General features: G+C 38.9%; 1 long non-coding RNA gene across 1 annotated transcript; it reads left to right on the top strand.

Annotated features, from left to right (window-relative positions):
- Positions 1-23: 23 nt before the first annotated feature.
- On the top strand, positions 24-10096 carry LOC122985739. The gene is made up of 2 exons (XR_006404187.1): positions 24-77; positions 9713-10096. It is a non-coding gene; the product is annotated as an uncharacterized LOC122985739 (long non-coding RNA).
- Positions 10097-13813: the final 3717 nt, after the last annotated feature.

Raw genomic sequence — 13813 nt, 5'->3', positions numbered from 1 at the left:
TTATGTTGTGCTTCTCTTCATCTCAGGTGTCCACTGCAGCTAGGTGTGCACATGCCTCTCTCCTGTGACAGAATCAGGTGGGTGAGAATGCAGTGATCTATGATCTGTGATTTATCAAATAGATAACCTCCTCAATCCTTCAAATTGATCTCTTTAACTTCTTAAAGCCTCTGGAAATTTGTGGCATACGTGACATGCAGATTTTCGTGTCCGAGGGCACTACTTTGTTTTTAAATGATTTTAAATGATTCATTATAAGCATCGTTTTATTCTATAAAACCTATTTAATTTGAACATTTTTCCAGTTTATCATATAAATTATATATATTTTATGTTTTTCCATCTCAAACCCTCAAAATGTCAGGTGGCACAACCGTCCGAGCAAGTTAACACTATATGAAATGTATTAAATATGTAATTTAAAATATGAATTAATATAACATTAATATGGGGGCATAATTTTATATTGAAAACCTTTCAAATAAACAAACTTTAATAGTTTAATTGTTCTTAAATTGTTTGGAATATTAAAAACAACTTTGTCCGGAAATCTGCATATCTGAAATGTCAGGGTGGCGCAACTGCATTCATGCAACTTTTATTTTGAATTGAAGAGAGAGATGAGTAAACAGGATATTGCATCATCTAAAGGATCCCAACTGACCTTGACTGATGAGTGAAAGGTATGTAAATCTCTCTCATATATTGCTAAAAAATAGCTATTTTCTCTTCATAGTTAGACTTGTACTGTTTACATGCTAGCTAGTTTACATGAACTAGCTAGCAAAGTCAAAAGGTTAAATAAGTGTCCAAGTAGATGCCTGAATAATTGAGAAATAATAGAAAATGTCAGGTGGCGCAACCAGTAAGTCAAGTGGCGCAACCAGAAGGAATGTCCTTTCTTGATTAAATAAACATGTTAAACTGAGATATACAAATGTATATCATTAAAGATATTAAAGATATTAATTAAATGTACATTAATAGTTACCATACACTATATATACACACTATATAATATTTTTTATTAAAGATATTAAATATATTTATTAAATGTACATTAATATTACATTGTGTGTATATATATATATATATATATATATACATATATATGATTTTTTATTATTACATTTTTAACTGTCCTCATTCTCCCCTATGACTGAGGAGGAAGTCTCCAAACTTCTTCTAAACTCTCGTCCCACTACCTGTCCACTGGACCCAATACCATCCAACCTGCTACAGAATATTTCCCCCACAATAAACTCCTCACTTACAACTGGTGTTTTCCCCACCACCTTTAAGCAAGCTCGAGTCACCCCTCTGCTCAAAAAACCTACACTCAACCCAGCTCAGGTTGAAAACTACAGACCAGTTTCACTCCTGCCCTTCCTGTCAAAAGCATTTGAGCGCACAGTCTTTAACCAAGTCTCTGAATTCCTTTCTGCCAACAACCTGTACGACCCAAATTAGTCCGGCTTTAAGCAAGGTCACTCTACCGAGACTGCACTACTGTTGGTTATGGAATCACTGTGCTCAGTTACAGCTGCAGGTCAGTCCTCCGCCCTTTTGCTACTGGATCTGTCAGCTGCCTTTGACACAGTTAACCACCAACTCCTCCTCTCCACACTCACTGAGCTTGGTATCTCAGGATCCGCCCTCCTCTGGTTCATGTCCTACCTGTCAGGGAGATATTTTAGAGTATCTTGGAGTGAAGAAATGTCCAAATTGCACAGCTTATCCACAGGGGTTCCTCAAGGGTCAGTGCTTGGTCCCCTTCTCTTCTCATTATACACCACGTCACTTGGCGCAATCATCCACTCCCATGGTTTCTCACACCATTGCTATGCTGACGACACCCAGCTCTTCCTGTCATTCCCACTGGAAGACCACACAGTCCCCACTAGGATCTCTTCATGCCTTGCCGATATATCAGCATGGATGAAAGAACGCCACCTTCAGCTTAACCTCTCTAAGACCGAGCTCCTTGTCATGCCAGCCAGTCCTTCCATACAACAAAACATCAGCATCCAGCTCGAATCAACCCAACTCATGCCCACAAAGTCTGCCTGAAACTTGGGTGTCATGATTAATGACCAACTAACTTTTAAGGTTCACGTGGCCTCAGTCGCTTGATCGTGTTGATTTGCCCTGTACAACATCAGGAAGATCAGACCCCACCTGTCTGAGCATGCAGCACAACTCCTGGTACAGGCTCTCGTAATATCACGCATCGACTACTGCAACTCCTTACTAGCAGGCCTCCCTGCATGTACACTTAAACCTCTGCAGATGATCCAGAATGCAGCAGTGCGTCTGGTCTTCAATCCGCCCAAAACAGCACATGTCACCCCACTGTTGATAGCCCTCCACTGGCTCCCAGTTGCTCCCCGCATCAAATTCAAAATCCTGACACTTGCTTACAAAATAGCAACTAAAACGGCTCCTGCCTACCTGAACTCCCTCATTCAGGTCTATGCTCCCTCCCGCCCACTACGCTCTGCCAACGAAAGGCGCCTGGTACCACAACAGGGCCCTAAGTCACAAGCTAAACTCTTCTCCTCTGTAGTTCCCCGGTGGTGGATCTGCAGAGTCCCTCTCAATCTTTAAGAAAAGACTAATGACCAAGCTCTTTCGCAAACACCTCTGCACTTGATGAACTGTAGGGAGAGGGAAAAAAAAAATGCTTCTATGCACTCTAATCATTGCCTTGTTGCACTGCCTGTTGGCATCTACGTCCTATCGGGCCCAAACCTAAGCTTTATGGCACTTACTGGTGTTGTTGTCTCCTGACTAGATACCTGCTTGTGTTATATCAGTCTCATATGTACGTCGCTTTGGATAAAAGCGTCTGCTAAATGAAAAATGTAATGTAATGTAAAAAGGAAAGAAAGGTAATTGCACATCTTTTGTGCATTTGTTAATTTTGTACAGCAGTCAGTCAGACTTAAAATTAGAACATTTCAGTTAACCTTAGTGTTTGTTTTTATAGTTATCAAAAGAGGAGGAGAGAGGGAAAAATTGTGAAGCCCCCAATCAGCCAGCTGTCTAGAGCAGAACAGGATAAAGTCAGGTCAGGAAACACTTGAATTTTACACCAGAGTCGCTGGACACAACTCCCATTGCAGTAGCACCTGAGTCACTTGATCAATGGAGCCTATTCAGTTTCAACCGTATCATTTTTGTCATGTAACATTGCCAAAACAATGTTCTTTCTCATCAGTTTAGTACAGTTTACTTAAATGAATTGAAAACCAGTTTTTATCTGTAGCAGTTTCTACTGAATATGAAATGCAGTTTTTGTATATTATGTTGCCCAAACAATGTTGTTTCTTATCTGTTTAGCACAGTTTAGAAAATTATAACAAGTTTTTATATTTACCAATTTATACTTGAACAGACCCAAGACACCTGGGATTTTTTATTCTGTGAAATAAAAATGCAATTATTCATTATTTGTTGTTGTTACGTTATTATTATGAATCTTGTCAGGCGGCGCAACCACATTGTCAGGTGGTACAACCAGGTAAAATACTAATTTATACCAAGACATGGGAGATTGACATGAACAAATGTTTGTAAATTGTGATGTAAACAATCATTCTATACAACAATATACTAAATTTGTAAAGTATTTATTCACATTTTAAATCTAAAGTTGGATGTTGGAAAACCAAAATACCCACCCTTTACAATAAAGAATCCATAAGTTACCTTTAATGACCAGCTCAACTACAAAATAGTAATGTTTTAGGCAGAGTAGACACTCTCAGGTATACTTGCTAAAAAAATTACTTTAAAAAAAAAAGAAGGAAGTGTGTTTTTTTTTCAAGAAACTTTTGGTTGCGCCACCTGACATTTTTTGGCTGGTGAAATTGCAAATATAGTCTAAAACTGAACTAAATCCCTGTAAATGTTGTGCAACCATTAAGACTTGTTTAAACACACTCTTCCAACATCAAATAAATGTATTCTGTATATTTTTAACATTTTATTAAAAAAAAAAAATTTAAAAGGCTTATTTGTCATTGACCCAATAGTAAAAATGCATATACGATATCAAAGTTGAGTGTCTCATTGAGCATCCTAAAAAATCTGAGTAAAAATAAATGTTCATAACTATTAGAAAACCTATCTCAAAAAACAGCTCATTTTCATGTTTAGGCCATTTCTCAAGACTGTGTGGGTGTGGCAGCTGACTGATTGACATCTCGCTTGTTTTAACTCCACGGGTTACACACAACAATAGTGCAAGGGAGAATCAGCGTAGTTCAGCCCTATATGTTTGAGCCATCTGATTCAGAATCAGAGAATGAAGCAGAGGCCCTGCCATCTGAAAATTATTCATTTCAATTGGTCACTGAATGGTGAGTAACAAAATGCTTTGCTATCCTTATTACTCCTATAATAATAATATAAATAATTACTCCTAAAATAAATAAATAAATACAATGTAATTTTGCCCTAGAACAGGTGTTACCTACTACTACTACCTATTACACTAGAACAACTGCAATTATTGCACTAGTATGAATGTAATTATGTGCTAGAACATAATTTCGCTATGTTATTATTGACAGGTATGCGTCTTAGCAGAGTGCCCAAGGCTGTTAGCTCTCATGTCCTGTTCCTGTTCCTTCTGCTCTATGTCCAGAAAAAGGCTTGCCTCATCCATTTTCCATTTGTGAATGATGGCAGGTTGAATATAGATCGACATGGTCTTCACACGCAGAGCTGAGAGAACCTGGTTAACACATCATTGATATTGGTCAATAACTGTAGACTGCGCTGAAATGACAGCTGTCACACAAATTTATATTTTTCTTACTGAAACTTATAATTTCTGTCATACTTTATTTGTCTGGACCATAATGGACCCTGTGAAATAAACAGCAGCGGACAAATGGATATTCCCTTCAGGGGCACTGCCAATAAGTGGTTGGCTGTTCCACTTCCTGGTGTACATGCAGTTCTGATGCATGCATCTCTGGTCCACAGACAGGAAAGTACCTCTTGTGTATGTTTTCATCACACAGGATCTTGAACATACAGGGCAGATCTTGAACAAATCCAGCAGGCAGTCTTCATACATGATGTACTTTGGCATGTCTTGGAGTGATTTGACAGGTGGTCTACTGAAGCTAGAAAAAGACAAGATATAAAATTTCATGACATTCATGGTATGTTCATAATGGTAAACATGCAGTCACATAGCACAGACAGCATATGCTTGACTTACTTCTTGGTTGTAGAGTCACCAGCATCTGTTATGCTTGGAAGATATGTGGAATCATCCTGGTCCATGACTATGGTATCCTCAAAATTCAGAAAGGATGTGATAAGTCCAACCGTGATCGCTTGGAGGGTGGCTTGTCACATCACCCGGCCACTTTCCAAGGTGTTGAAGTGAGGTGTGGCACAGCCCTGATGGTCTCACTGCCCACACCAATTGTTGAAGTTGAGACCTTGGCTTGACAGGCTGCACAAATTAGTTAGGAATTAATTAAATGCAAAATTATTGTAACTTTAACATACTGGTAGTTAATCTGTCTATTTTATTTTACCATTATGTATTTAGTAAAGATAAAAAAAGAACAATGAAATCCATTTGAGCTACTCAAGCTACTATTCACAATGATGGCTGCATCTTCATTATAAGAAAGTAATACACATGCTTGTACACACAAACGTACTGTGACACATACAGAGCTAATGAGCAGGCAAATAGCAACATATACTACATACAATACACCAATACAACAAATATTAGACAGAACACCATGGTTGGTTCAAACTGAACATGAAGAGAACTCTATGCATAGTCAATTTATGAAATCTGAAAACACAAAAGTATGAGTAGCTTCATACCTTGGCTCCTTTTCTTCTCTAAGGTTCCTTTTGACAGCTTTGTGCTCGCAGACTTGCTTCTCTGGGCTATATTGGTCTGGCATCCAATCTCCCGGCTAGTAATGCAAGGCTCAGGCTCAATCTCACAATGGCACCCAACACTGACACTCATTTTGGTGTGGGATGTCAAAATCTGTGCGGATGTAAGATAATTTTGAATTTAGGCTAACTTCATTTGCCAAATTACATTCAAGAATGTCATCTAGGTAGCTATGTACAACCTGCTAATAATAAACGTTAATATAGCACATATATGACATATAACACAGACTACCTGCAAAGTTAATTTCAGCTGATGTAATGTTATCTTAGACAATTTAGACAATTTAGGTAACTGTAATTACCTGGTTTGCGCAAGACAAGTGAGCCACATCACGGTAGCATTACACCAATTTTAGCTACAAATCAGCTGGGCTAAATGTCAGCAGTATAGCAACAAAGTTACATAACCTTAAATATAGTCTAATAATATGCTGATAAGTTTGTTACATATAACATATAGCTTAACTTTACAGTTAGCAACTCACATTATCAATCTCCATGTTCATGACATCAAGAATATGTGAAGTCTGGAGAATGACAGGCTGAAGTGGAGGGAGAGTAGGTACAGCTCCAGCTGCAAGACATGGCTGTTTTGCAAAACCCATACTTTTCTGGGTGAAATTATTGAACCAGGCTTGGGGGAAATGAGCACTGCATAGCTGGGATTTTTTCTGGACGAATATAACACAGCTCACCAAAAACTCGGTCCACTGATTCTTCAAGTCCACCGCAGTTGGAAAATAAAAGAATGACACGTCATCTTCACTGGTGGAAGCGCACCTAGGGACAGCACAAATAAGCATAATGGGGCGGAAGGCAGGGAAGGAGAGAGAGAGAGAAAGATCGATAGATAGAACAATAGTTAGATCGATCGATAGCTAGGTAGATAGATAGATAGCAAGCTAGAAAACAGTTAGATAGATAGATAATCAGATAGATGCAATATATAGTTAGCTTATTGCAAAAGGCTATGGTGAGAGGAGTTGGCTCAGACTCAAACAGGCAGAGTGGGCGGGAGCAGAGAGGTTTGTTGCATCAATTTGGGTGGGACAACTGATGTGAATTTTTTATGATTATTTCGTGGAATTAATTATGTGATGTCCAAGCATAACCACACCCAATTCAAACCCAATATCAGGAAAGTATACAAAAATTAAAATGACAATATTTCAATTATTATTATTTAATTATTTCGATTGAAACTAATTTGTAATACTTTTAGATCCTTACTATTATACATAAGACCATAAATTACATAGTTAGAAGGTTATTGTGGATTTGGGTTTCCAGTGGCTTTAAGCCTGAGAGCCCCCACTAGCGGGGGTAGGGCTGCCCACACGTAAGCACGTGTCACAGGGCATTTAAACGCAAGAATGGAACAGCAAGTTTGTGCTGTGACAGAGTTACACACAATAAACTTTGATTCCCAAAAATGTAATGTGTGAAATATCATTGTGACTTCCTCCTAATTTCCATTCTTTGTTTTATCTACAGATTCACAGTTCAAGATTCACAGCTGAAGTTCAAGATCCACATTCAGAGCAATATTCTTTGCATGACACCAACCTTCTTCTTCAGTCTTTTTTTGAATTAAAAGTGTTCATTTTATCTTTGTAATGTTGGTGAATTGGCTGTAGCAGTCGCTGTGATACCCAGTGTTAGCTGGTATAGCAGCAGGTTCCTGGGTTTCCAGATTGGAAACCTCTGGAGCACTGCCTCTTCAGCGACAACACTTTCTCTGGTATCAAGGTCTCTCCATAGAAAAACTGAATTAATACATTTTTTCCCATCCTGTGTCTGTAAAGGGGATTATTGGACCATTTTTCTCTACTACATGCATATAGCACTCCATTTCTGTGATGTTTGCTAGCAAACATAGATGGGTGCAAGAGTAGTGGCATGTTTTTACGACATTATGCTCATCATTTTGACAAGTGATTGACAGGTGAATTTCCCAAACAATACAATGGACCTCAGATTTGTGAAATCAGATAGATTTATTGTGTGAAAAGCTCAAAAAAGAAAATTTTCTCACATAAAAAGTAAGGATGACTGGATTTTCAACTTCACTCATTGATTTAGTAAAAACAGGGATTGAAGCATTTAATTCCGGGATCTAGTACCTACACTGGCAATTTTTTTTTAAAAAAACCTGGCAATTGTCCAAGCACGTCATTGGATGAGAACTATAAATATGTCATGTGTGTCGGACCTCAAACTTGGAGTAAAGTAACTTGGATAAAGTTACAGATAAACAAAAAATGTGAAAGAGGTACGAGTGGCAACAATTTTTATTTCATTTGTTGAAAACTGACTAGTTCATCCAACTCTGAGTGATCGGGACGTGTACATGCAAGATGCATGAGATTCTGGGTTTTCTCGTGCAGAAGCTGCACCACTTGAAAGTGATCAGCACTGTCAATCTGGATGACCTTGTGAAAGCCATCACATGTGACGCAGACAGTATAAAGTACATGTACGTAGAATGTTCTGAGTGCCAGGACCTCTCTTGCCAGTACAATGCAGAGAGTCAAGCGACTTATCTCCAGTGGGCAATAGGGAGCACAGGAATGATCCAATGGCAAAACCTCTAAAATAACAATCAAAAAAAAGAGTTCCAGGTCATGCAACAAGAACTGCTGGAACAGCTGAACCTGCTGGTACGTAGGCTTAAGAGACAGACTTACAACATCAAGAATCAGTTTACCCACCACAGGGCACTGAGAAAAGGCTTGAAAGCACACAAATGCTTAATTATGTTGACTTTTCTGAAAATTTCCTCTGCAAGTACTGCTCAGAAATACAGGCAGTCCACTTCGGAGCATCACACCAGCAGGGAACATTGCACACGGGTGTGTTTTATGTGCATACAACCCCCCACCCAACGTCCTTCTGTCCCCCTCAAAACTAAAGGGCCCACCAGCAATCTGGCTGCACTTGTCACTAGTGCTTGATTACGTGCAGAGTGCACATCCAGAGGTCACCACAACCCATTTTTACAGTGATGGCCCTTGCACTCAGTATAATCAGCAAGGGAGTTTTTTCATCATTTCACCGAGCTGTTCAGACAAGGACTCCCTGCTGAGATGTGGAACTTCTTTGAGGCGAGCCACAGGAAGGGTGCCCTGGATGGTGTGGGAGGGGCCCTGAAGAGGACGACTGAAAGTTTGGTCAACAAAGGGACAGACATCCCTAATGCCACAGAGCTGTTTGCTGTTTTGCAAAAGACAGGCAGTGACCCTAGCCCATGGAAAACTTACATACAGGGATGTCAGCTGCTTGTGCGTGATGACACAAAATCTGAACTGTGTCTTACATTCAGTCATCAACAGATGCTCCCACAGCCACAGAAGTTAAATGGCAAGGTCCTTAAGTTGTTGGCAAATGATGTGTGCTGAAGTACAACAGTGACCTCTGCCATGGTGTCATCACAGATACAAGTGAAACACATGTTGAGGTCCATTGTATGTAGAAGAGTGGGGTCAACAGGTTTTTCTGGCCAGCCTGTGATGACATCCTTTGGTACCTGTTTGAGGACATTGCGTGTATCCCCCTGAAGCCAGTCACAGGTCGTCACATGGAGATTGAGAAAGAAGTCTGGGCCACACTATTGGATGTAATATTTGCAACCGAACCATTTAGTGTTTTGTAGACAAGCAAGAATAATTTCAAGTTGATTTTAGGCATTGGTTGTCAATGTAGAGATCTGAGGACTTATGTAATCTCTTCAGCTTTTTGTCTTTGTTGTCTGTCTGACCTTTTCTAGAAGATGCAGAGAACCCATACTATGCAGGAGCCAGAAACACCCATCCATGACACGCTGCAGGGGAAGGAGCAAGACACATCTGCCACCCTCTCTATGTCCTCTCTCTCTTTCTGTCTCTCCCCCCTCCCTCCCCCTCTTTCTCTCTCCATCTTCTTTACACGCACATAACACATCCCTTCAACACAGAAATCTCACACACACATTTGAACACACAACATGCATGTACAGCCATGTACACTCACGCACATACAAAAAACACACACCCATACACGTATGCACACTCAAACACATGTACGTACGTATGTACATACGGACACACATTCCTGTTACCCAGTGCTCATTCCTGTTATCCAGTGTTCATTCCTGTTACTAAATTGTTTTTTCTAAAAAAAATTGTGGTGTATATACACACCACAATTTTTTTCTTGTGTTGGGTCCATTTATCAAATTGTTTAATGAATGACACTATAAAATATGAAAGTACTTGAGGTTTGTGTCTCTTTTAAAAGGAAAAAATGGCTTTGCATTTTTTAGAAAAATACAACTTGCTTGCATATATAGTGATATTTTATCAGTATTGAAGAAAGATAAAAAATTAATTCAATTAGGAAGGGTTACAACAAGCAAATGGCACCCACTCGGCTGGATGACCCATTTAACCATCAGAGAAGAAATTAGCATCCATAGAGAGAGAGAGAGAGAGAGAGAGAGAGAGAGAAGGGGTATCTGACTCACCATGGAGATGAAGTATGTTATATGCGGCACAAAAGCCCAAGGCTGTGCCAGCAGCTCTCCGTCCACTCCGCAGCAGCATCCTCCCGCTGATACGCCCTCCAGTCCAGATCTATTTTCACCGTTTAGCTTAACAGTCCTCAAGAATCCTCGAGGGCTGCTACAACAAGCTAACTGTTGTGTTGGCTAATGCAAGTAGCTATCTACTGCTCGATTAAAAAAAAGGGAAACATAAATCTAAAACAGGAAATTTGGACTCTATTGAAAAGTCTGAAATAAAATGTAATTTTTTAGTAACGTGTTTAAGTAGTTCACAATTTGCATATTGTAATGTCTTTTCTAATATGCTACTGTATGAATCTATTGCTTTACCACCTATGGTGGTAGAGAATTAAAGATAAATTTGGAAACTGTCATTGGACCAATGCTGGGTGTCAATATTGTATTCTGGTTGTTGATTGGTTAGGGAGGACGTCCTCCCTTGCAACATCATTTTACATGTTTTGGCCAATCATAGATAAGCATGAAAAAAATGAGGTACGTCCTCCTCTGCTCTCCTCTCACTACTTCACACACACTGCCCTTTCCCCTCTTTCCTGACCTGCACATGTCGCTGTTGAAGCATTTTAGTTAGAATTTCAATAACAGATTTTTTCCAAAGAAAAGAGAAAAAATATTTTATTAATGTTACTGAGATTTGATAATGGTTTATTTCAACCAATTACTGTTTTTTTATATTTTGACTCTTGCCTCCCAAAAATAGAGGAGGAACAACCTCCTCCTCTGACGAGCATCCCCTGGTCCATAGTTATATACAGTCAATGATGCGCGCGCACGTGCGCACACACACACACACACACACACACACACACACACACACACCTTGTAGTATTTTGGGAGAATATCTGCTCCAAATCTTTGGGGAACAGGAGGCTTTTTCGCCAGTGTCGCTCATGCTTTTAAAGTCACTCACCACAGGTGAATATGTGTCAGCATTTTAAAAACATTTTCCAGTGTGCCCACTGGAGGAACAGTGAAATGATGTATGGAATCCCAGGGAAAACTCGACTAAAAGGCCAAAGCCTTAAAACACACGCACGCCTCGTCAACTCCAGCAGCCCTTATAGACTGCAGTGTTTGTGACACCCTACCATAGGAAAATACTGCACGTAAAAAACAACATACTGACAGTGCTGCAGTTCTTACAGTTTGTTTTCAGGGTGGCACTTGAGGAAAGGTAAAACTGAAAGGGTTAATCACTGGGGATCATAAAATGCACAGGGAATTTAAGATAAGAATGATCCCTGAGTGGAAAGTCAATGTTACAGCAGCACAGAGACACACTGAAAGGTAAGAAAAGCCATTAACAATTAAGAACTATTTGAATGAAATAAAAAAAATAAAAAATAAAATAAGAGATTAAAATAAATGAGAGAAAAAGCTATACAAATATATACACATCACAATACCTTAGACTATATAAGTGAAGTAAGTAAATAAATTGTACACAATGGGGTTTTTTTGTTATTTGTTTTTCAACATATCATGGCAGAGGGAACATAGAGAAAGAAAACAGTTGGTCTACATATTGCTTCTTTATGCTATGTGATATTATACAACAGATGCATCACTAAAACAACCTGCCACGGTTAAGGTTCGGCTATGTTGCAGCAACTATAATTAGAAAAAAAAACTGGTTAAAAGAAACCAATGTTGACTTCTGGAAGGTACAGTGGGAGCATCTGAACTGTGGCATCTGAGTGCACAAGTGGCTAAAGTGTAGGACTTAGTCTGAACTCTTACACATGAAATTTCAGTACAGTATAAACAGACAGATGTTATATCTAAAAGTTATTTCTGTCCAGGACTTAAGGTGCAGTGTGTAGAATCGTTGCTTTTTCGTTACCTTAGAACGAGCCCTTTACATCTACATAGGGAGCGGGTCCCATGGATGTATTATAAGAGCTGGATACCGGACTAAAAATGGCGCCCATTCAGTCCTATTGGAATTGCTTGCCAAAAAAGTTTCTGGTTTCCGGGTGTGCTTCCGCGTTGTGTGGCCCACTGAATATGTGCAGTAGAGTTCATCCCATCATGCCTTTGGGCTAAGTGAACGAGCGAACCGCGTTCTGGATTTGCACTGCGCGTCCTCGAGTGTAACGGTAGCGGACAAGGGACTTTTTTAAAACTTTCATACAGTCTATGGTTTGAAACCATGGATGTATAGAAATGGGAGCAGCAACCAACAATGAAGACAATTTCCCGAAAAGTAACAGTAAGTAATTATTAAACGCTAAAACCGCTGGTATCGTGGTTAATTCGTGTTGAGCGTTAATGTATTTGTGATGTTACAGGGAAAACGAGCATCATGCAGTTGGAAGTTTATTAATGTTACAACGTTAGCCTAAATCACATTACATTCTCCATACTCAATCCTAATTAAATACAGTTCTAACTGTCTTTTGGGCATTTCTTTAATGAGCAATGGATTATGTACGTGACTTATAACTATGACCTGGCAGGTAGAGTTATGCAGGGCTTAATTGATTTCTTACTTGGCATGATATGGAGTGTCTTCTTTTTAATAGTTGTGCAGTAACGTAAAGTTATGCATAATTTCCTGTGTAATTACTTACACTTCTATTTTTTACTGTTCTCCACAGCTATATGCTACATTCAGGACTAGAGCTGAGTCAGGGGTTGAGCTCATGGATGTATTTTAAGGTGTTATTATGCATTCATGGTTGAGCTCTGACAGCATTCAACTATTAAAAGCCTACCCTACACAACACCGTCCTCTCCTATGTGGCATGCCCTGTCCCTCCAATTTGTGCTTGTGAGGATTAAACGATACTCTAATTTGCAATTTAATTTAATTTATAGTGGAATATTTCAAGTAAATTATGTGTTGATTTGGCCATTTGTTTTACACTGTGCTATTTTGTCTTTGATCATTTAAATCTTTCATTGCCTTATACCGCTTTGCTCCACCTTTTCAACTTTACTCATATTTAATGTTTTTGAAGTAACTGTTACATATTAAATTGTATTTAACATTGTAAAAAAAGTAAAATAAATAAATACATAAATAAAGCAAAAAATCAAAACTCCTTTGTGACTATTTTCTGCCAAACTTTACAAGAGCCACAAGGCTATATAGTTTATAATAGCCAAGCTAATGAGCATGCTTTTGTAACATGTATGTGACATGTATGTATATATAATTTTCAATATGTAAATTAAATTAAATGTTTTAAGGAAATAATCAGCCTTATGGGATGTGTTTATAGTTAGTTTGCACTCACAAAATCAGTAGACTTTCATATGTAAATTATTAAAAGCTGCACGGTGAGACCCTTCGTTATGAAA

Source organism: Thunnus albacares, chromosome 1 (assembly GCF_914725855.1).
Source record: "Thunnus albacares chromosome 1, fThuAlb1.1, whole genome shotgun sequence".
Lineage (NCBI taxonomy): Eukaryota > Metazoa > Chordata > Actinopteri > Scombriformes > Scombridae > Thunnus > Thunnus albacares.
This window is presented reverse-complemented; position numbering and strand designations above follow the sequence as displayed.